Genomic DNA, 26,304 nt, shown 5'->3' on the forward strand with positions numbered 1-26,304 from the left:
GCACCCTAGGGTCGTCCTTCTGTGCGTCTAGATTGTCGATTCCGACGAATAACTGATAGTTAATTGCAACGTTCAGCGCCTCCAAGTGACCAAGTAACACTCAAATTGCGTCGAGATTAAATACATCGTCCTCCAGCCGACTTGTATCCAAGGGGATATTGCTGCCTTGGGCACCACATGGTCCATCTCCGGTGATTCTACATTTTCGAATCCGACGCAAAACTGATAGTTAATTGTAACGTTCAGGGCCTCCTAATGACGATGGAACACTCAAATTGCGTCGAGATTCAATACGTTGGCCTCCAGCCGACTTGTCTCCAAGGGTCTATTCCTGCCTCGGGCACCTTATCGTCGTTCTCCTGTGAGTCCAGATATTTGAATCCGACGCAAAACGGACTGCTAATTGTAACGTTCAGAGCCTCCTAATGCTGATGGACCACTCAAATCGCGTCGGGATTCAATACATCGTCCTCCAGCCGACTTGTCTCCAAGGGGATATTGTTGCCTCGGGCACATATAGTCCTTCTCCTGTGAGTCTAGAATTTCGAATCCGACGCATAAATGATGTTTAATTGTAACGTTAAGGGCCTCCTATTGACAATGGAACACTCAAATTGCGTCGAGATTCAATACATCGTCCTCCAGCCGACTTGTCTCCAAAGGTCTATTGCTGCCTCGGGCACCTTATGGTCCGCCTCCTGTGAGTGTAGAATTTCGAATCCGACGCGAAACTGATTGTTAATTGTAACGTTCAGGGCTTCCTAATGACGATGGAACACTGAATTAGCGTCGAGATTCAATACATCGTTAATCAGCCGACTTATCTCCAAGTGACTATTGCTGCCTCGGGCACCTTATGGTCGTTCTCCTGTGAGTCATGATTTTAGAATCCGACGCAAAACTGATAGTTAATTGTAACGTTCAGGGCCTCCTAATGACAATGGCACACTCAAATTGCGTCGAGATTCAATACATCGATCTCCAGCCGACTTGTCTCCAAGGGGACATTGCTGCCTCGGGCACCATATGATCCTTCTCCTGTGAGTCTAGATTTTCGATTCCGATGCGAAACTGATAGTTAATTGTAACGTTCAGGGCCCCCTAATGACGATGGAACACTCAACTTGCGTCGAGATTCAATACATCGTCCTCCAGTCAACTTGTCTCCAAGGGTCTATTGCTGCCTCGGCCACCTTAAGGACGTTCTCCTGTGAGTCAAGATTTTTGAATCCGACGCATAACTGATAGTTAATTGTAACGCTCAGCGACTCCTAATGACGATGGAACACTCAAATTGCGACGAGATTCAATACCTCGTCCACCAGCCGACTTGTCTCCATGGGGATATTGCTGGCACGGGAACCACTTGTTCCGTCTCCTGTGAGTCATGATTTTAGAATGCGACGCAAAACTGATAGTTAATTGTAACGTTCAGAACATCCTAATGACGATGGCACACTCAAATTGCGTCGAGATTCAATACATCGGCCTCCAGCCGCCTTGTCTCCAAGGGGACATTGCTGCCTCGGGCACCATATGATCCTTCTCCTGTGATTCTACATTTTCGAATCCGACGCAAAACTAATAGTTAATTGTAACGTTCAGGGCCTCCTAATGACGATTGGGCACTCAAATTGCGTCTCGATTCAATACATCGTTCTCCAGCGGACTCGACTCCAAGGGGATATTGCTGCCTCTGGCACCTTATGGTCCGTCTCCAGTGAGTCTAGATTTTCGAATCCGACGCATAACTGATAGTAAATTGCAACGTTCATCGCCTCCTAATGACGATGGAACACTCAAATTGCGTCGAGATTCAATACATCGGCCTCCAGATGACGTCTCCAAATGTCTATTGCTGCCTCGGGCACCTTGTGGTCGTTCTCCTGTGAGTCTAGATTTTCGAATACGACGCATAACTGATAGTTAATTGTAACGTTCAGGGCCTCCTAATGACGATGGAACACTCAAATTGCGTGGAATTTCAATACATCGTCATTCAGCCGACTTGTCTCCAAGGGTCTATCGCTGCATCGGGCACCTTATGGTCGTTCTCCTGTGAGTCTAGTTTTTCGAATCCGACGCATAACTGTTAGTTAATTGCAACGTTCAGCGCCTCCTAATGAAGATGGAACACTCAAATTGCGTCGAGATTCAATACATCGGCCTCCAGCCGACTTGTCTCCAAATGTCTATTGCTTCCTCGGGCACCTTGTGATCGTTTTCCTGTGAGTTTAGGTTTTCGAATCCGACGCATATCTGATAGTTAATTGTAACGTTCAGGGCTTCCTAATGACGATGGAACACTCAAATTGCGTCGAGATTCAATACATCGTCCTCCAGCGGGCTGATCTCCAAGGGGATATTGCTGCCTCGGGCACCTTATGGTCCGTCTCCTGTGACTCTAGATTTTCGAATCCGACGAAAAGCTGATAGTTTATTGTAACATTCAGTGCCTCCTAATAACGATGGAACACTCAAATTGCGTCGCGATCCAATACATCGTTCTCCAGCCGACTTGTCTCCAAGGGTCTATTGCTGCCTCGGGCACCTTATGATCGTTTTCATGTGAGTCTAGATCTTCGAATCCGATGCGAAACTGTTAGTTATTTGTAACGTTCAGGGCCTCTTAATGACGATGGAACACTCAAATTGCTTCGAGATTTAATACATCGTCATTCTGCCGACTTGTCTCCAAGGTTCTATTGCTGCTACGGGCACCCTATGGTCGTCCTCCTGTGAGTCTAGACTTTCGAATCCGACGCATAACTAATAGTTAATTACAACGTTTAGCGCCTCCTATTGACAATGTAACACTCAAATTGCGTCGAGATTCAATACATCGTCCTTCAGCCGACGTGTCTCCAAGCGTCCATTGCTCCCTCGGGCACCTTATGTTCGTTCTCCTATGAGTCTAGATTTGCGAATCAGACGCAAAAACGATTGTTAATTGTAACGTTCAGTGTTTCCTAATGACGACAGAACACGCAAACCGCGTCGAGATTCAATATGTCGTCCTCCAGCCGACTTGTCTACAAGGGGATATTGCTGCCTCGGGCACCTTATGGACTGCCTCCTTTGAGTCTAGTTTTTCGAATCCGACGCAAAACTGATAGTTGATTGTAACGTTCATGGCCTCCTAATGACGATGGAACGCTCAAATTGCATCGAGATTCATTACATCGTACTCCAGACGACTTGTCTGCAAGGGAATATTGCTGCCTCGGGCACCTTATCGTCGTTCCTCTGTGAGTCTAGTTTTTCGAATCCGATGCAAAACTAATAGTTAATTGTAACGTTCAGGGCCTCCTAATGACGATAGAACACTCAAATTGTGTCGAGATTCAATACGTCGTCCTCCAGCCGACTTGTCTACAAGCGTCCATTGCTGCCTCGGGCACCACATGGTCGTTCTCCTCTGAGACTACATTTTCAAATCCGACGCAAAACTAATAGTTAATTGTAACATTCAGGGCCCCCTAATGACGATAGAACACTGAAATTGCGTCGAGATTCAATACGTCGTCCTCAAGCTGACTTGTCTCCAAGGGGATATTGCTGGCTTCGGCACCCAATGGTTTTGCTCCCGTGAGTCTAGATTTTCGTATCCGACGGAAAACTTATATTTTATTGTAACGTTAAGAGCCTTCTCATGACGATGGAACACTCAAGTTGCGTCGAGATTCAATACATCGGCCTCCAGCCGACTTGTCTCCAAGGGTCTATTTCCACCTCGCTCACCTTATGGTCGTTCTCCTCTGAGTCCAGATATTCGTATCCGACACAAAACGGACTGCCAATTGTAACTTTCAGAGGCTCCTATTGACGATGGTACACTGAAATTTTATTGAGATTCAATACATCGTCCTCCAGCCGACTTGTCTACAAGGGGATATTGCTGCCTCGGGCAACATATGGTCCGTCTCCTGTGAGTCTCGATTTTCGAATCCGACGCAAAACTTGTGGTCAATTGTAACGTTCAGGGCCTCTGAATGACGATGTAACACTTACATTGCGTCGAGATCCAATACATCGTCCTTCTGCCGGCTTGTCTCCAAGGTTCTATTGCTGCTTTGGGCACCCTAGGGTCGTCCTTCTGTGCGTCTAGATTGTCGATTCCGACGAATAACTGATAGTTAATTGCAACGTTCAGCGCCTCCAAGTGACCAAGTAACACTCAAATTGCGTCGAGATTAAATACATCGTCCTCCAGCCGACTTGTATCCAAGGGGATATTGCTGCCTTGGGCACCACATGGTCCATCTCCGGTGATTCTACATTTTCGAATCCGACGCAAAACTGATAGTTAATTGTAACGTTCAGGGCCTCCTAATGACGATGGAACACTCAAATTGCGTCGAGATTCAATACGTTGGCCTCCAGCCGACTTGTCTCCAAGGGTCTATTCCTGCCTCGGGCACCTTATCGTCGTTCTCCTGTGAGTCCAGATATTTGAATCCGACGCAAAACGGACTGCTAATTGTAACGTTCAGAGCCTCCTAATGCTGATGGACCACTCAAATTGCGTCGGGATTCAATACATCGTCCTCCAGCCGACTTGTCTCCAAGGGGATATTGTTGCCTCGGGCACATATAGTCCTTGTCCTGTGAGTCTAGAATTTCGAATCCGACGCATAAATGATGTTTAATTGTAACGTTAAGGGCCTCCTATTGACAATGGAACACTCAAATTGCGTCGAGATTCAATACATCGTCCTCCAGCCGACTTGTCTCCAAGGGGATATTGCTGCCTCGGGCTCCATATGGTCCGTCTCCTGTGATTCTAGATTTTCGAATCCGACGCAAAAATGATAGTTAATTGTAACGTTCAGGGCCTCCTAATGACGAAGGAACACTCAAATTGCGTCGAGATTCATTACATCGTCCTCCAGCCGACTTGTCTCCAAAGGTCTATTGCTGCCTCGGGCACCTTATGGTCCGCCTCCTGTGAGTGTAGAATTTCGAATCCGACGCGAAACTGATTGTTAATTGTAACGTTCAGGGCTTCCTAATGACGATGGAACACTGAATTAGCGTCGAGATTCAATACATCGTCAATCAGCCGACTTGTCTCCAAGTGACTATTGCTGCCTCGGGCACCTTATGGTCGTTCTCCTGTGAGTCACGATTTTAGAATCCGACGCAAAACTGATAGTTAATTGTAACGTTCAGGGCCTCCTAATGACAATGGCACACTCAAATTGCGTCGAGATTAAATACATCGATCTCCAGCCGACTTGTCTCCAAGGGGACATTGCTGCCTCGGGCACCATATGATCCTTCTCCTGTGAGTCTAGATTTTCGATTCCGATGCGAAACTGATAGTTAATTGTAACGTTCAGGGCCCCCTAATGACGATGGGACACTCAACTTGCGTCGAGATTCAATACATCGTCCTCCAGTCGACTTGTCTCCAAGGGTCTATTGCTGCCTCGGCCACCTTAAGGACGTTCTCCTGTGAGTCAAGATTTTTGAATCCGACGCATAACTGATAGTTAATTGTAACGCTCAGCGACTCCTAATGACGATGGAACACTCAAATTGCGTCGAGATTCAATACCTCGTCCACCAGCCGACTTGTCTCCATGGGGATATTGCTGGCACGGGAACCATTTGTTCCGTCTCCTGTGAGTCATGATTTTAGAATGCGACGCAAAACTGATAGTTAATTGTAACGTTCGGAACATCCTAATGACGATGGCACACTCAAATTGCGTCGAGATTCAATACATCGGCCTCCAGCCGCCTTGTCTCCAAGGGGACATTGCTGCCTCGGGCACCATATGATCCTTCTCCTGTGATTCTACATTTTCGAATCCGACGCAAAACTAATAGTTAATTGTAACGTTCAGGGCCTCCTAATGACGATTGGGCACTCAAATTGCGTCTCGATTCAATACATCGTTCTCCAGCGGACTGGACACCAAGGGGATATTGCTGCCTCTGGCACCTTATGGTCCGTCTCCAGTGAGTCTAGATTTTCGAATCCGACGCATAACTGATAGTAAATTGCAACGTTCATCGCCTCCTAATGACGATGGCACACTCAAATTGCGTCGAGATTCAATACATCGGCCTCCAGCCGCCTTGTCTCCAAGGGGACATTGCTGCCTCGGGCACCATATGATCCTTCTCCTGTGATTCTACATTTTCGAATCCGACGCAAAACTAATAGTTAATTGTAACGTTCAGGGCTTCCTAATGACGATGGAACACTCAAATTGCGTCGAGATTCAATACATCGTCCTCCAGCGGGCTGATCTCCAAGGGGATATTGCTGCCTCGGGCACCTTATGGTCCGTCTCCTGTGACTCTAGATTTTCGAATCCGACGAAAAGCTGATAGTTTATTGTAACATTCAGTGCCTCCTAATAACGATGGAACACTCAAATTGCGTCGCGATCCAATACATCGTCCTCCAGCCGACTTGTCTCCAAGGGTCTATTGCTGCCTCGGGCACCTTATGATCGTTTTCATGTGAGTCTAGATCTTCGAATCCGATGCGAAACTGTTAGTTATTTGTAACGTTCAGGGCCCCTTAATGACGATGGAACACTCAAATTGCTTCGAGATTCAATACATCGTCATTCTGCCGACTTGTCTCCAAGGTTCTATTGCTGCTACGGGCACCCTATGGTCGTCCTCCTGTGATTCTAGATTTTCGAATACGACGCATAACTAATAGTTAATTGCAACGTCTAGGGCCTCCTATTGACAATGTAACACTCAAATTGCGTCGAGATTCAATACATCGTCCTTCAGCCGACATGTCTCCAAGCGTCCATTGCTCCCTCGGGCACCTTATGTTCGTTCTCCTATGAGTCTAGATTTGCGAATCAGACGCAAAAACGATTGTTAATTGTAACGTTCAGTGCCTCCTAATGACGACAGAACACGCAAACCGCGTCGAGATTCAATATGTCGTCCTCCAGCCGACTTGTCTACAAGGGGATATTGCTGCCTCGGGCAACATATGGTCCGTCTCCTGTAGAACCAGATATTCGAATCCAACGCAAAACGGACTGCCAATTGTAACGTTCAGAGCCTCATAATGACGATGGAACACTCAAAATGCATCAAGATTCAATATATCGTCATTCAGCCGACTTGTCTCCATCGGTCTATTGCTTCCTCGGGGACCTTATGGTCGTTCTCCTCTGAGACTACATTTTCGAATCCGACGCAAAACTGATAGTTAATTGTAACGCTCAGGGCCTCCTAATGACGATGGAGCACTGAAATAGCGTCGAGATTCAATACACCGTCCTTCAGCCGACTTGTCTCCAAGCGTCCATTGCTGCCTCGGGCACCACATGGTCGTTCTCCTCTGAGACTACATTTTCAAATCCGACGCAAAACTGATAGTTAATTGTAACGCTCAGGGCCTCCTAATGACGATGGAGCACTGAAATAGCGTCGAGATTCAATACATCGTCCTCCAGCCGTCTTGTCTCCATGGGTCTACTGCTACCTCGGTCACCTTATCGTCGTTCTCCTGTGAGTCCAGATATTCGAATCCGACGCAAAACGGATTGCTAATAGAAACGTTCAGAGCCTCCTAATTATGATGGAACACTCAAATTGCGTCGAGATTCAATACATCGTCCTCCAGCCGACTTGTCTCCAAGGGGATATTGCTGCCTCGGGCACCTTATGGTCCGTCTCCTGTGAGTCTAGATTTTCGAATCGGACGAAAAACTTGTAGTCAATTGTAAGGTTCAGGGCCTCTTAATGACGATGTAACACTTATATTGCGTCGAGATCCAATACATCGTCCTGCCGCCGACTTGTCTCCAACGGGATATTGCTGCCTCGGGCACCATGTGGTCCGTCTCATGTGAGTCTAGATTTTCAAATCCGACCCAAGAATGATAGTTAATTGTAACGTTAAGGGCCTCCTAATGACGAAGGAACACTCAAATTGCGTCGAGACTCAATACATCGTCCTCCAGCCGACTTGTCTACAAGGGTCTATTGCTGCAACGGGCACGTTATGGTCGTTCTCCTGTGAGTCTCGATTTTCGGATCCGACGCAAACCTGATAGTTAATTGTAACGTTCAGCGCCTCCTAATGACGATAGAACACTCAAATTGCGTCGAGATTCAATACATCGTCCTCCAGCCGACTTATCTGCAAGGGGATATTGCTGCCCTGGGCACCTTATCGTCGTTCCTCTGTGAGTCTAGATTTTCGAATCCGACGCAAAACTAACAGTTACTTGTAACGTTCAGGGCCTCCGAATGACGATAGAACACTCAAATTGCGTCGAGATTCAATACGTCGTCCACCCGCCGACTTGTCTCCAACGGGATATTGCTGCCTCGGGCACCATGTGGTCCGTCTCCTGTGAGTCTAGATTTTCGAATCCGACGCAAAAATGATAGTTAATTGTAACGTTCAGGACTTCCTAATGACGATGGAACACTCAAATTGCGTCGAGATTCAATACATCGTCCTCCAGACGACTTGTCTGCTAGGGGATATTGCTGCCTCGGGCACCTTATCTTCGTTCCTCTGTGAGTCTAGATTTTCGAATCCGGCGCAAAACTAATAGTTAATTGTAACATTCAGGGCCCCCTAATGACGATAGAACACTGAAATTGCGTCGAGATTCAATACGTCGTCCTCAAGCTGACTTGTCTCCAAGGGGATATTGCTGGCTTCGGCACCCAATGGTTTTGCTCCCGTGAGTCTAGATTTTCGTATCCGACGGAAAACTTATATTTTATTGTAACGTTAAGAGCCTTCTCATGACGATGGAACACTCAAGTTGCGTCGAGATTCAATACATCGGCCTCCAGCCGACTTGTCTCCAAGGGTCTATTTCCACCTCGCTCACCTTATGGTCGTTCTCCTCTGAGTCCAGATATTCGTATCCGACACAAAACGGACTGCCAATTGTAACTTTCAGAGGCTCCTATTGACGATGGTACACTGAAATTTTATCGAGATTCAATACATCGTCCTCCAGCCGACTTGTCTACAAGGGGATATTGCTGCCTCGGGCAACATATGGTCCGTCTCCTGTGAGTCTCGATTTTCGAATCCGACGCAAAACTTGTAGTCAATTGTAACGTTCAGGGCCTCTGAATGACGATGTAACACTTATATTGCGTCGAGATCCAATACATCGTCCTGCTGCCGACTTGTCTCCAACGGGATATTGCTGCCTCGGGCACCATGTGGTCCGTCTCATGTGAGTCTAGATTTTCGAATCCGGCGCAAAAATGATAGTTAAGTGTAACGTTAAGGGCCTCCTAATGACGAAGGAACACTCAAATTGCGGCGAGACTCAATTCAACGTCCTCCAGCCGACTTGTCTCCAAGGGTCTATTGCTGCCTCGGGCACGTTATGGTCGTTCTCCTGTGAGTCTAGATTTTCGGATCCGACGCAAACCTGATAGTTAATTGTAACGTTCAGCGCCTCCTAATGATGATAGAACACTCAAATTGCGTCGAGATTCAATACATCGTCCTCCAGCCGACTTGTCTACAAGGGGATATCATTGCCTCGGGCACCTAATGGTCCGCCTCCTGTGAGTCTCGATTTTCGAATCCGACGGAAAACCGATAGGTAATTGTAACGTTCATGGCCTCCTAATGACGATGGAACACTCAAATTGCGTCGAGATTCAATACATCGTCCTCCAGCCGACTTGTCTGCAAGGGGATATTGCTGCCACGGGCACCTTATCGTCGTTCCTCTGTGAGTCTACATTTTCGAATCCGACGCAAAACTAACAGTTACTTGTAACGTTCAGGGCCTCCGAATGACGATAGAACACTCAAATTGCGTCGAGATTCAATACGTCGTCCACCCGCCGACTTGTCTCCAACGGGATATTGCTGCCTCGGGCACCATGTGGTCCGTCTCCTGTGAGTCTAGATTTTCGAATCCGACGCAAAAATGATAGTTAATTGTAACGTTCAGGACTTCCTAATGACGATGGAACACTCAAATTGCGTCGAGATTCAATACATCGTCCTCCAGACGACTTGTCTGCTAGGGGATATTGCTGCCTCGGGCACCTTATCTTCGTTCCTCTGTGAGTCTAGATTTTCGAATCCGGCGCAAAACTAATAGTTAATTGTAACATTCAGGGCCCCCTAATGACGATAGAACACTGAAATTGCGTCGAGATTCAATACGTCGTCCTCAAGCTGACTTGTCTCCAAGGGGATATTGCTGGCTTCGGCACCCAATGGTTTTGCTCCCGTGAGTCTAGATTTTCGTATCCGACGGAAAACTTATATTTTATTGTAACGTTAAGAGCCTTCTCATGACGATGGAACACTCAAGTTGCGTCGAGATTCAATACATCGGCCTCCAGCCGACTTGTCTCCAAGGGTCTATTTCCACCTCGCTCACCTTATGGTCGTTCTCCTCTGAGTCCAGATATTCGTATCCGACACAAAACGGACTGCCAATTGTAACTTTCAGAGGCTCCTATTGACGATGGTACACTGAAATTTTATCGAGATTCAATACATCGTCCTCCAGCCGACTTGTCTACAAGGGGATATTGCTGCCTCGGGCAACATATGGTCCGTCTCCTGTGAGTCTCGATTTTCGAATCCGACGCAAAACTTGTAGTCAATTGTAACGTTCAGGGCCTCTGAATGACGATGTAACACTTATATTGCGTCGAGATCCAATACATCGTCCTGCTGCCGACTTGTCTCCAACGGGATATTGCTGCCTCGGGCACCATGTGGTCCGTCTCATGTGAGTCTAGATTTTCGAATCCGGCGCAAAAATGATAGTTAAGTGTAACGTTAAGGGCCTCCTAATGACGAAGGAACACTCAAATTGCGGCGAGACTCAATTCAACGTCCTCCAGCCGACTTGTCTCCAAGGGTCTATTGCTGCCTCGGGCACGTTATGGTCGTTCTCCTGTGAGTCTAGATTTTCGGATCCGACGCAAACCTGATAGTTAATTGTAACGTTCAGCGCCTCCTAATGATGATAGAACACTCAAATTGCGTCGAGATTCAATACATCGTCCTCCAGCCGACTTGTCTACAAGGGGATATCATTGCCTCGGGCACCTAATGGTCCGCCTCCTGTGAGTCTCGATTTTCGAATCCGACGGAAAACCGATAGGTAATTGTAACGTTCATGGCCTCCTAATGACGATGGAACACTCAAATTGCGTCGAGATTCAATACATCGTCCTCCAGCCGACTTGTCTGCAAGGGGATATTGCTGCCACGGGCACCTTATCGTCGTTCCTCTGTGAGTCTACATTTTCGAATCCGACGCAAAACTAACAGTTACTTGTAACGTTCAGGGCCTCCGAATGAAGATAGAACACTCAAAGAGCGTCGAGATTCAATACGTCGTGCTCCAGCCGACTTGTCTCCAAGGGGACATTGCTGCCTCGGGCACCATATGGTCCGTCTCCTGCGAGTCTAGATTTTCGAATCCGACACAAAACTTGTAGATACTTGTAACGTTCAGGGCCTCCTAATGACGATGGAACACTCAAATTACGTCGAGATTCAATACATCGTCCACCCGCCGACTTGTCTCCAACGGGATATTGCTGCCTCGGGCACCATGTGGTCCGTCTCCTGTGAGTCTAGATTTTCGAATCCGACGCAAAAATGATAGTTAATTGTAACGTTCATGGCCTCCTAATGACGATGGGACACTCAAATTGCGTCGAGATTCAATACATCGTCCTCCAGACGACTTGTCTGCAAGGGGATATTGCTGCCTCGGGCACCTTATCGTCGTTCCTCTGTGAGTCTAGATTTTCGAATCCGGCGCAAAACTAATAGTTAATTGTTACGTTCAGGGCCTCCTAATGACGATAGAACACTCAAATTGCGTCGAGAATCAATACGTCGTCCTCAAGCTGACTTGTCTCCAAGGGGACATTGCTGCCTCGGGCACCATATGTTCCGTCTCCTGTAGGTCCAGATATTCGAATCCGACGCAAAACGGACTGCCAATTGTAACGCTCAGAGCCTCGTAGTGACGATGGAACACTCAAATTGCATCAAGATTCAATACATCGTCATTCAGCCGACTTGACTCCAACGGTCTATTGCTGCCTCGGGCACCTTATGGTCGTTCTCCTCTGAGTCTACATTTTCGAATCCGACGCAAAACTGATAGTTAATTGTAACGTTCAGGGCCTCCTAATGACGATGGAACACTGAAATAGCGTCGAGATTCAATACGTCGTCCTCCAGCCGACTTGTCTCCAAGGGGATATTGCTGCCTCGGGCACCATATAGTCCTTCTCTTGTGAGTCAAGAATTTCGAATCCGACGCAAAACTAATAGTTAATTGTAACGTTCAGGACCTCCTAATGACGATGGAACACTCAAATTGCGTCGCGATTCATTTTATCGTCCTCCAGCCGACTTGTCTCCAAGGGTCTATTGCTGCCTCGGGCACCTTGTGGTCGTTCTCCTGTGAGTCTAGATTTTCGGATCCGACGCATAATTCATAGTTAATTGTAACGTTCATGGCCTCATAATGACGAAGGAACACTCAAATTGCGTCGAGACTCAATACATCGTCCTCCAGCCGACTTGTCTTCAAGGGTCTATTGTTGCCTCGGGCACTTTATGGTCGTTCTCCTGTGAGTCAAGATTTTCGGAACCGACACATAACTGATAGTCAATTGTAACGTTCAGCGCCTCCTAATGACGATAGAACACTCAAATTGCTTCGAGATTCAATACACCGTCCTCCAGCCGACTTGTCTACAGGGGGATATTGCTGCCTCGGGCACCTTATGGTCCACCTCCTTTGAGTCTAGATTTTCGAATCCGGCGAAAAAGTGATAGTTAATTGTAACGTTCATGGCATCCAAATGACGATGGAACACTCAAATTGCGTTGAGATTCAAAACATCGTCCTCCAGCCGACTTGTCTCCAAGCGTCTATTGCTGTCTCGGGCACCTTATGGTCGTTCTCCTGTGAGTCTAGATTTTCGGATCCGACGCATAACTGATAGTTGATTGTAACGTTCATGGCCTCCTAATGACGATGGAACACTCAAATTGCGTCGCGATTCATTTTATCGTCCTCCAGCCGACTTGTCTCCAAGGGTCTATTGTTGCCTCGGGCACCTTGTGGTCGTTCTCCTGTGAGTCTAGATTTTCGGATCCGACGCATAACTGATAGTTAATTGTAACGTTCAGGGCCTCCTAATGACGATGGAACACTGAAATAGCGTCGAGATTCAATACGTCGTCCTCCAGCCGACTTGTCTCCAAGGGGATATTGCTGCCTCGGGCACCATATAGTCCTTCTCTTGTGAGTCAAGAATTTCGAATCCGACGCAAAACTAATAGTTAATTGTAACGTTCAGGACCTCCTAATGACGATGGAACACTCAAATTGCGTCGCGATTCATTTTATCGTCCTCCAGCCGACTTGTCTCCAAGGGTCTATTGCTGCCTCGGGCACCTTGTGGTCGTTCTCCTGTGAGTCTAGATTTTCGGATCCGACGCATAATTCATAGTTAATTGTAACGTTCATGGCCTCATAATGACGAAGGAACACTCAAATTGCGTCGAGACTCAATACATCGTCCTCCAGCCGACTTGTCTTCAAGGGTCTATTGTTGCCTCGGGCACTTTATGGTCGTTCTCCTGTGAGTCTAGATTTTCGGATCCTACGCAAAACTGATAGTTAATTGTAACGTTTAGCACCTCCTAATGACGATAGAGCACTCAAATTGCGTCGAGATTCAATACAACGTCCTCCAGCCGACTTGTCTACAAGGGGATATCATTGCTTCGGGCACCTTATGGTCCGCCTCCTTTGTGTCTAGATTTTCGAATCCAACGCATAACAGATAGTTAATTGTAACGTTCATGGCCTCCTAATGACGATGGAACACTCAAATTGCGTCGAGATTCAATACATCGTCCCCCAGCCGCCTTGTCTGAAAGGGGATATTGCTGCCTTGTGCACCTTATCGTCGTTCCTCTGTGAGTCTAGATTTTCGAATCCGACGCAAAACTAATAGTTACTTGTAATGTTCAGGGCCTCCTAATGACGATAGAACAATCTAATTGCGTCGAAATTCAATACGTCGTCCTCCTGCCGACTTGTCTCCAAGGGGATATTGCTGCCTCGGGTACCATATGACCCGTCTCCTGTGAGTCAAGATTTTCGAATCCGACTCAAAACTTGTGGTTAATTGTAACGTTCAGTGCCTCTTAATGACGATGGGACACTCAAACTGCGTCGAGATCCAATACATCGTCCTCCCGCCGACTTGTCTCCAACGGGATATTGCTGCCTCGGGCACCATGTGATGCGTCTTATGTGAGTCTAGATTTTCGAATCCGACGCAAAAATGATAGTTAATTGTAACGTTCAGGGCCTCCTAATGACGATGGAACACTCAAATTCCGTCGAGATTTAATACTTCGTCCTCCAGCCGACTTGTCTGCAAGGGGATATGGCTGCCTCGGGAACCTTATCGTCGTTCCTCTGTGAGTCTAGATTTTCAAATCCGACGCAAAACTTGTAGATACGTGTAACGTTCAGGGTCTCCTAATCACGATGGAACACTCAAATTACGTCGAGATTCAATACATCGTCCACCCGCCGACTTGTCTTCAACGGGATATTGCTCCCTCAGGCACCATGTGGTCCGTCTCCTGTGAATCTAGATATTCGCATCCGAGGAAAAAATGATAGTTAATTGTGACGTTCAGGGCCTCCTATTGACGATGGATCATTCAAATTGCGTCGAGATTCAATACATCGTCCTCCAGACTACTTGTCTCCAAGGGTCTATTGCTGCCTCGGGCACCTTAAGGTCGTTCTCCTGTGAGTGTAGATTATCGAATCCGACGCAAAAAAACATAGTTAATTGTAACTTTCAGGGCCTCCTAATGACGATGGAACACTCAAATTGCGTCGCGATTCAATACATCGTCCTCCAGCCGACTTGTCTCCAAGGGCCTATTCCTACCACGCTCACCTTATGGTCGTTCTCCTGTGAGTCCAGATATTCGAATCCGACACAAAACGTACTGCCAATTGTAACGTTCAGAGCCTCCTAATGACGATGGAACACTCAAATTGCATCAAGATTCAATACATCGTCATTCAGCCGACGTGTCTCCAACGGTCTATTGCTGGCTCGGGCACCTTATGGTCATTCTCCTCTGAGTCTACATTTTCGAATCCGACGCTAAACTGATAGTTAATTGTAACGTTCAGGGCCTCCTAATGACGATGGAACACTGAAATAGCGTCGAGTTTCAATACATCGCCCTTCAGCCGACTTGTCTCCAAGCGTACATTGCTGCCTCGGGCACCTTATGGTCGTTCTCCTGTGAGTCTACATTAACGATTCCAACACATAACTGATAGTTAATTGTAACGTTCAGGGCCTCCTAATGACGATGGAACACTCAAATTGCGTCGAGATTCAGAACATCGTCCTCCAGCCGACTTGTGTCCATGGGTCTACTGCTACCTCGGTCACCTTATCGTCATTCTCCTGCGAGTCCAGATATTCGAATCCGACGCAAAACGGACTGCTAATAGTAATGTTCAGAGCCTCCTAATGATGATGGAACACTCAAATTGCGTCGAGATTCAATACATCGTCCTCCAGCCGACTTGTCTCCAAGGGGATATTGCTGCCCCGGGCACCATACAATCCTTCTCCTGTGAGTCAAGAATTTCGAATCCGACGCAAAACTGATAGTTAATTGTAACGTTCAGGACCTCCTAATGACGATGGAACACTGAAATTGCGTCGTGATTCAATACATCGTCATCCAGCCGACTTGTCTCCAAGGGTCTATTGCTGACTCGGGCACCTTATGGTCGTTCTCCTGTGAGTCTAGATTTTCGGATCCGACGCATAACTGATAATTAATTGTAACGTTCGGGGCCTCCTAATGACGATGGAACACTCAAATTACGTCGAGATTCAATACATCGTCCACCCGCCGACTTGTCTCCAAGGGTCTATTGCTGCCTCGGGCACCTAATGGTCGTTCTCCTGTGAGTCTAGATTTTCGGATCCGACGCATAACTGATAATTGTAACGTTCATGACCTCCTAATGACGAAGGAACATTCAAATTGCGTCGAGATTCAATACATCGTCCTCCAGCCGACTTGTCTCCAAGGGGATATTGCTGCCTCGGGTACCATTTGGCCCGTCTCCTGAGAGTCTAGATTTTCGAATCCGACGCAAAACTTGTAGTTAATTGTAACGTTCAGGGCCTCTCAATGACGATGGAACACTCAAACTGCGTCGAGATCCAATACATCGTCCTCCCACCGACTTGTCTCCCACGGGATATTGCTGCCTCGGGCACCATGTGATCCGCCTTATGTGAATCTAGATTATCGAATCCGACGCAAAAACGATAGTTACTTGTAACGTTCAGGGCCTCCTAATGACGAAGGAACACTCAAATTGCGTCGAGACTCAATACATCGTCGTCCAGCCGACCTGTCTCCAAGGGACTATTGCTGCCTCGGGCACGTTAGGGTCGTTCTCCTGTGAGTCAAGATTTTCGGATCCGACGCAAAACTGATAGTTAATTGTAACGTTCAGCGCCTCCTAATGACGATAGAACACTCTAATTGCGTCGAGATTCAAAACATCGTCCTCCAGCAGACTTGTCTACAAGGGGATATCATTGCCTGGGGCACCTTATGGTCCGCCTCCTGTGAGTCTAGATTTTCGAATCCGACGCAAAACAGATACTTAATTGTAACGTTCATGGCCTCCTAATGACGAGTGAACACTCAATTTGCGTCGAGAATCAATACATCGTCCTCCAGCCGACTTGTCTTCAAGGGCCTATTGCAACCTCGCTCACCTTATGGTCGTTCTCCTGTGAGTCCAGATATTCGAATCCGACACAAATCGGACTGCCAATTGTAACGTTCAGCGCCTCCTAATGACGATGGTACACTGAAATTGCATCGAGTTTCAATACATCGTCCTCCAGCCGACTTGTCTCCAACGGGATATTGCTCCCTCGGGCACATATTGTCCGTCTCCTGTAGGTCCAGATATTCGAATCCGACGCAAAACGGACTGCCAATTGTAACGTTCAGAGCCTCCTAATGACGATGGAACACTCAAATTGCATCAAGATTCAATACATCGTCCTTCAGCCGACTTGTCTCCAAGCGTCCATTGCTGCCTCGGGCACGGTATGGTCGTTCTACTGTGAGTCTAGATTTCCTGATCCGACGCAAAACTGATAGTTAATGGTAACGTTCAGCGCCTCCTAATGACGATAGATCACTCAAATTGCGTCGAGATTCAATACATCGTCCTCCAGCCGACTTGTCTACAAGGGGTTATCATGCCTCGGGCACCTTATGGTCCGCCTCCTGTGAGTCTAGATTTTCAAATTAGACTTAAAACAGATAGATAATTGTAACGTTCATGGCCTCCTAATGACGATGGAACACTCAAATTGCGTCGAGATTCAATACATCTTCCTCCAGCCGACTTGTCTGCAAGGGGATATTGTTGCATCGGGCACCTTATCGTCGTTCCTCTGTGAGTCTAGATTTTCGAATCCGACGCAAAACTAATAGTTACTTGTAACGTTCAGGGCCTCCTAATGACAATAGAACACTCAAATTGCGTCGAGATTCAATACGTCGTCCTCCAGCCGACTTGATTCCAACGGGATATTGCTGCCTCGGGCACCATGTGCTGCGTCTCCTGTGAGTCTAGAGTTTCGAATCCGACGCAAAAATGATAGTTAATTGTAACGTTCAGGGCCTCCTAATGACGATGGAACACTCAAATTGCATCAAGATTCAATACATCGTCATTCAACTGACTTGTCTCAACGGTCTATTGCTGCCTCGGGCACCTTATGGTCATTCTCCTCTGAGTCTACACTTTCGAATCCGACGCTAAACTGATAGTTAATTGTAACGTTCAGGGCCTCCTAATGACGATGGAACACCCAAATTGCGTCGAGATTCAATACATCGTCCTCCAGCCGACTTGTCTCCATGGGTCTACTGCTACCTCGGTCAATATCGTCGTTCTCTTGTGAGTCCAGATATTCGAATCCGACGCAAAACGGACTGCTAATAGTAACGTTCAGAGCCTCCTAATGATGATGGAACACTCACATTGCGTCGAGATTCAATACATCGTCCTCCAGCCGACTTGTCTCCAAGGGATATTGCTGCTTCGGGCACCATGTATTCCGTCCCCTGTGAGTCAAGAATTTCGAATCCGATGCAAAACTGATACTTAATTGTAACGTTAAGGACCTCCTAATGACGACGGAACTCTCAAATTGCGTCCCGATTCAATACATCGTCCTCCAGCCGACTTGTCTCCAAGGTCAATTGCTGCCTTGGGCACCTTATGGTCTTGCTCCTGTGAGTCTAGATTTTCGAATCCGACGCAAAACTGATATTTAATTGTAACGTTATGAGCCTCCTAATGACGATGGAACACTCAAATTGCGTCGAGATTCAATACATCGTCCTTCACCCGACTTGTCTCCAAGGGGATATTGCTGTCTCGGGCACCATATGGTGTGTCTCCTGTGAGTCTAGACTTTCTAATCCGACGCAAGACTTGTAGTTAATTGTCACGTACAGGGCCTCTTAATGACGATGGAACACTCAAATTGCATCGAGATCCAATACATCGTCCTCCAGCCGACTTGTCTGCAAGGGGATATTGCTGCCTCCTGCACCTTATCGTCGTTCCTCTGCGAGTCTAGATTTTCGAATCCAACGCGAAACTAATAGTTACTTGTAACCTTCAGGGCCTCCTAATGACGATAGTACACTCAAATTGCGTCGAGATTCGATTCGTCGTCCTCCAGCCGACTTGTCTCCAAGGGGACATTGCTACCTCGGGCGCCATATGGTCCGTCTGATGTGAGAATAGATTTTCAAATCCGACGCGAAAATGATAGTTAATTGTAACGTTCAGGGCCTCCTAATGACGATGGAACACTCAAATTGCGTCGAGATTCAATACATCGTCCTCCAGCCGACTTGTCTCCATGGGTCTACTGCTACCTCGGTCAATATCGTCGTTCTCCTGTGAGTCCAGATATTCGAATCCGACGCAACACGGACTGCTAATAGTAACGTTCAGAGCCTCCTAATGATGATGGAACACTCAAATTGCGTCGAGATTCAATACATCGTTCTGCAGCCGACTTGTCTCCAAGGGGATATTGCTGCCTCGGGCACCATATAGTCCTTCTCCTGTGAGTCAAGAATTTCGTATCCGACGCAAAACTGATAGTTAATTGTAACGTTCAGGACCTCCTAATGACGATGGAACTCTCAAATTGCGTCGCGATTCAATACATCGTCCTCCAGCCCACTTGTCTCCAAGGGTCAATTGCTGCCTTGGGCACCTAATGGTCTTGCTCCTGTGAGTCTAGATTTTCGAATCCGACGAAAAACTGATATTTAATTGTAACGTTCCGAGCCTCCTAATGACAATGGAACACTCAAATTGCGTCGAGATTCAAAACATCGTCCATCAGCCGACTTGTCTCCAAGGGGATATTGCTGCCTCGGGCACCATATGGTCCGTCTCCTGTGAGTCTAGATTTTCGAATCCGGCGCAAAACTGATATTTAATTGTAACGTTCAGGGCCTCCTAATGACGAAGGAACACTCAAATTGTGTCGAGATTCAATACATCGTCCTCCAGCCGACTTGTCTCCAAGGGTCTATTGCAGCCTCGGTCACCTTATGATCCGACTCCTGTGAGTCTAGAATTTCAAATCCGACGCAAAACTGAAAGTTAATGGAAACGTTCAGGGCCTAGTAATGACGATGGAACACTCAAATTGCGTCGAGATTCAATACATCGTCCTCCAGCCGACTTGTCTCCATGGGTCTACTGCTACCTAGGTCACCTTATCGTCGTTCTCCTGTGAGTCCAGATATTCGAATCCGACGCTACACGGATTGCTAATAGTAACGTTCAGAGCCTCCTAATGATGATGGATAACTCAAATTACGTCGAGATCCAATACATCGTCCTCCCGCCGACTTGTCTCCAACGGGATATTGCTGCCTCGGGCACCATGTGGTCAGTCTCATGTGAGTCTAGATTTTCGAATCCGACGCAAGAATGATAGTTAATTGTAACTTTCAGGGCCTCCTAATGACGATAGAACACTCAAATTGCGTCGAGATTCAATACATCGTCCTCCAGCCGACTTATCTCCAATTGTCTATTGCTGCCTCGGGCACCTTATCGTCGTTCCTCTGTGAGTCTAGATTCTCGAATCCGACGCAAAACTAATAGTTACTTGTAACGTTCAGGGCCTCCTAATGACGATAGAACACTCAAATTGCGGCGGGATTCAATACATCGTCATCCAGCCGACTTGTCTACAAGGGGATATTGCTCCCTCGTGCACCTTATGGTCCGCCTCCTGTAAGTCTAGATTTTCGAATCCGACGCGAAACAGTTAATTGTAACGTTCAGGGCCTCCTAATGACGAGGGAACACTCAAATTGCGTCGAGATTCAATACATCCTCCTCCAGCCGACTTGTCTCAAGGGGATGTTGCTGCCTCGGGCACCTTATCGTCGTTCCTCTGCGAGTCTAGATTTCCGAATCCGACGCAAAACTGATAGTTAATTGTAACGTTGAGGGCCTCCTAATGACGATGGAACACTGAAATAGCGTCTTGATTCAATACATCGTCCTTCAGCCGTCTTGTCTCCAAGCATCCATTGCTGCCTCGGGCACCTTATGGCCGTTCTCCTGTGAGTCTACATTTTCGCTTCCGACACATAACTGATAGTTAACTGTAACGTTCAGGGCCTCCTAATGACGATGGAACACTCAAATTGCGTCGAGATTCAATACATCGTCCTCCAGCCGACTTGTCTCCATGGGTCTACTGCTACCTCGGTCACCTTATCGTCGTTCTCCTGAGAGTCCAGATATTCGAGTCCGACGCAAAACGGACTGCTAATAGTACCGTTCAGGGCCTCCTAATGATGATGGAACACTCAAATTGCGTCGAGATTCAATACATCGTCCTCCAGCCGACTTGTCTCCAAGGGGATATTGCTGCCTCGGGCACCATATAGGCCTTCTCCTGTGAGTCAAAAATTTCGAATCCGACGCAAAACTGACAGTTAATTGTAACGTTCAGGACCTGCTAATGACGATGGAACTCTCAAATTGCGTCGCGATTCAATACATCGTCATCCAGCCGACTTGTCTCCAAGGGTCAATTGCTACCTTGGGCACCTAATGGTCTAGCTCCTGTGAGTCTAGATTTTCGAATCCGACGCAAAACTGATATTTAATTGTAACATTAAGAGCCTCCTAATGACGATGGAACACTCAAATATCGTCGAGATTCAATACATCGTCCTTCAGCCGACTTGTCTCCAAGGGGATTTTGCTGCCTCGTGCACCTTATGGTCCGCCTACTGTGAGTCTAGATTTTCGAATCCGACGCGAAACTGATAGTTAATTGCAACGTTCAGGGCCTCCTAATGACGATGGAACACTCAAATTGCGTCGAGATTCAAAACTTCCTCCTGCAGCCGACTTGTCGGCAAGGGGATATTGCTGGCTCGGGCACCTTATCGTCGTTCCTCTGCGAGTCTAGATTTTCGAATCCGACGCAAAACTGATAGTTAATTGTAACGTTGAGGGCCTCCTAATGACGATGGAACACTGAAATAGCGTCGAGATTCAATACATCGCCCTTAAGCCGACTTGTCTCAAAGCGTCCATTGCTGCTTCGGGCACCTTACGTCGTTCTCCTATGTGTCTACATTTTCGATTCCGACATATAACTGATAGTTAATTATAACGTTCAGGGCCTCCTAATGACGATGGAACACTCAAATTGCGTTGAGATTCAATACATCGTCCTCCAGCCGACTTGTCTCCATGGGTCTACTGCTACCTCGGTCACCTTATCGTCGTTCTCCTGTGAGTCCAGATATTCGAATCCGACGCAAAACGGACTGCTAATAGTAACGTTCAGTGCCTCCTAATGATGATGGAACACTCAAATTGCGTCAATACATCGTCCTCCAGCCGACTTGTCTCCAAGGGGATATTGCTGCCTGGGGCACCATATAGTCCTTCTCTTGTGAGTCAAAAGTTTCGAATCCGACGCAAAACTGATAGTTAATTGTAACGTTCAGGACCTCCTAATGACGATGGAACTCTCCAATAGCGTCGAGATTCAATACGTCGTCCTCCAGCCGCCTTGTCTCCAAGGGGATATTTCTGCCTCGGGCACCATATGATCCAGCTCCTGTAGGTCCAGATATTCGAATTCGACGCAAAACGGACAGCCAATTGTAACGTTCAGAGCCTCCTAATGACGATGGAACACTCAAATTGCATCAAGATACAATACATCGTCATTCAGCCGACTTGTCTCCAACGGACTATTGCTGCCTCGGTCACCTTATGGTCATTCTCCTCTGAGTCTACATTGTCGAATCCGACGCTAAAATGATAGTTAATTGTAGCGTTCAGGGCCTCCTAATGACAATGGAACACTGAAATAGCGTCGAGATTCAATACATCGTCCTTCAGCCGACTTGTTTCCAAGCGTCCATTGCTGCCTCGAATACCTTATGGTCGTTTTCCTGTGAGTGTACATTTTCGATTCCGACACATAACTCATAGTTAATTGAACGTTCAGGGCCTCCTAATGAAGATGGAACACTCAAATTGCGTCGAGATTCAATACATCGTCCTCCAGCCGACTTGTCTCCATGGGTCTACTGCTACCTAGGTCACCTTATCGTCGTTCTCCTGTGAGTCCAGATATTCGAATCCGACGCTACACGGATTGCTAATAGTAACGTTCAGAGACTCCTAATGATGATGGATAACTCAAATTGCGTCGAGATCCAATACATCGTCCTCCCGCCGACTTGTCTCCAACGGGATATTGCTGCCTCGGGCACCATGTGGTCCGTCTCATGTGAGTCTTGATTTTCGAATCCGACGCAAGAATGATAGTTAATTGTAACTTTCAGGGCCTCCTAATGACGATAGAACACTCAAATTGCGTCGAGATTCAATACATCGTCCTCCAGCCGACTTGTCTACAAGGGGATATCGCTGCCTCGGGCACCTTATGGCCCGCTTCCTGTGAGTCTAGATTTTCGAATCCGACGCGAAACTGATAGTTAATTGTAACGTTCAGGGCCTCCTAATGACGAGGGAACACTCAAATTGCGTCGAGATTCAATACATCCTCCTCCAGCCGACTTGTCTCAAGGGGATGTTGCTGCCTCGGGCACCTTATCGTCGTTCCTCTGCGAGTCTAGATTTTCGAATCCGACGCAAAACTGATAGTTAATTGTAACGTTGAGGGCCTCCTAATGACGATGGAACACTGAAATAGCGTCTTGATTCAATACATCGTCCTTCAGCCGTCTTGTCTCCAAGCATCCATTGCTGCCTCGGGCACCTTATGGCCGTTCTCCTGTGAGTCTACATTTTCGCTTCCGACACATAACTGATAGTTAACTGTAACGTTCAGGGCCTCCTAATGACGATGGAACACTCAAATTGCGTCGAGATTCAATACATCGTCCTCCAGCCGACTTGTCTCCATGGGTCTACTGCTACCTCGGTCACCTTATCGTCGTTCTCCTGAGAGTCCAGATATTCGAGTCCGACGCAAAACGGACTGCTAATAGTACCGTTCAGGGCCTCCTAATGATGATGGAACACTCAAATTGCGTCGAGATTCAATACATCGTCCTCCAGCCGACTTGTCTCCAAGGGGATATTGCTGCCTCGGGCACCATATAGGCCTTCTCCTGTGAGTCAAAAATTTCGAATCCGACGCAAAACTGACAGTTAATTGTAACGTTCAGGACCTGCTAATGACGATGGAACTCTCAAATTGCGTCGCGATTCAATACATCGTCATCCAGCCGACTTGTCTCCAAGGGTCAATTGCTACCTTGGGCACCTAATGGTCTAGCTCCTGTGAGTCTAGATTTTCGAATCCGACGCAAAACTGATATTTAATTGTAACATTAAGAGCCTCCTAATGACGATGGAACACTCAAATATCGTCGAGATTCAATACATCGTCCTTCAGCCGACTTGTCTCCAAGGGGATTTTGCTGCCTCGTGCACCTTATGGTCCGCCTACTGTGAGTCTAGATTTTCGAATCCGACGCGAAACTGATAGTTAATTGCAACTTTCAGGGCCTCCTAATGACGATGGAACACTCAAATTGCGTCGAGATTCAAAACATCCTCCTGCAGCCGACTTGTCGGCAAGGGGATATTGCTGGCTCGGGCACCTTATCGTCGTTCCTCTGCGAGTCTAGATTTTCGAATCCGACGCAAAACTGATAGTTAATTGTAACGTTGAGGGCCTCCTAATGACGATGGAACACTGAAATAGCGTCGAGATTCAATACATCGCCCTTAAGCCGACTTGTCTCAAAGCGTCCATTGCTGCTTCGGGCACCTTACGTCGTTCTCCTATGTGTCTACATTTTCGATTCCGACATATAACTGATAGTTAATTGTAACGTTCAGGGCCTCCTAATGACGATGGAACACTCAAATTGCGTTGAGATTCAATACATCGTCCTCCAGCCGACTTGTCTCCATGGGTCTACTGCTACCTCGGTCACCTTATCGTCGTTCTCCTGTGAGTCCAGATATTCGAATCCGACGCAAAACGGACTGCTAATAGTAACGTTCAGTGCCTCCTAATGATGATGGAACACTCAAATTGCGTCAATACATCGTCCTCCAGCCGACTTGTCTCCAAGGGGATATTGCTGCCTGGGGCACCATATAGTCCTTCTCTTGTGAGTCAAAAGTTTCGAATCCGACGCAAAACTGATAGTTAATTGTAACGTTCAGGACCTCCTAATGACGATGGAACTCTCCAATAGCGTCGAGATTCAATACGTCGTCCTCCAGCCGCCTTGTCTCCAAGGGGATATTTCTGCCTCGGGCACCATATGATCCAGCTCCTGTAGGTCCAGATATTCGAATTCGACGCAAAACGGACTGCCAATTGTAACGTTCAGAGCCTCCTAATGACGATGGAACACTCAAATTGCATCAAGATACAATACATCGTCATTCAGCCGACTTGTCTCCAACGGACTATTGCTGCCTCGGTCACCTTATGGTCATTCTCCTCTGAGTCTACATTGTCGAATCCGACGCTAAAATGATAGTTAATTGTAGCGTTCAGGGCCTCCTAATGACAATGGAACACTGAAATAGCGTCGAGATTCAATACATCGTCCTTCAGCCGACTTGTTTCCAAGCGTCCATTGCTGCCTCGAATACCTTATGGTCGTTTTCCTGTGAGTGTACATTTTCGATTCCGACACATAACTCATAGTTAATTGAACGTTCAGGGCCTCCTAATGAAGATGGAACACTCAAATTGCGTCGAGATTCAATACATCGTCCTCCAGCCGACTTGTCTCCATGGGTCTACTGCTACCTAGGTCACCTTATCGTCGTTCTCCTGTGAGTCCAGATATTCGAATCCGACGCTACACGGATTGCTAATAGTAACGTTCAGAGACTCCTAATGATGATGGATAACTCAAATTGCGTCGAGATCCAATACATCGTCCTCCCGCCGACTTGTCTCCAACGGGATATTGCTGCCTCGGGCACCATGTGGTCCGTCTCATGTGAGTCTTGATTTTCGAATCCGACGCAAGAATGATAGTTAATTGTAACTTTCAGGGCCTCCTAATGACGATAGAACACTCAAATTGCGTCGAGATTCAATACATCGTCCTCCAGCCGACTTGTCTACAAGGGGATATCGCTGCCTCGGGCACCTTATGGCCCGCTTCCTGTGAGTCTAGATTTTCGAATCCGACGCGAAACTGATAGTTAATTGTAACGTTCAGGGCCTCCTAATGACGAGGGAACACTCAAATTGCGTCGAGATTCAATACATCCTCCTCCAGCCGACTTGTCTCAAGGGGATGTTGCTGCCTCGGGCACCTTATCGTCGTTCCTATGCGAGTCTAGATTTTCGAATCCGACGCAAAACTGATAGTTAATTGTAACGTTCAGGGCCTCCTAATGACGATGGAACACTGAAATAGCGTCGAGATTCAATACATCGTCCTTCAGCCGTCTTGTCTCCAAGCATCCATTGCTGCCTCGGGCACCTTATGGTCGTTCTCCTCTGAGTCTACATTTTCGATTCCGACACATAACTGATAGTTAATTGTAACGTTCAGGGCCTCCTAATGACGATGGACCACTCAAATTGCGTCGAGATTCAATACATCGTCCTCCAGCCGACTTGTCTCCATGGGTCTACTGCTAC

Source organism: Schistocerca serialis, unplaced genomic scaffold (assembly GCF_023864345.2).
Source record: "Schistocerca serialis cubense isolate TAMUIC-IGC-003099 unplaced genomic scaffold, iqSchSeri2.2 HiC_scaffold_1362, whole genome shotgun sequence".
NCBI lineage: Eukaryota > Metazoa > Arthropoda > Insecta > Orthoptera > Acrididae > Schistocerca > Schistocerca serialis.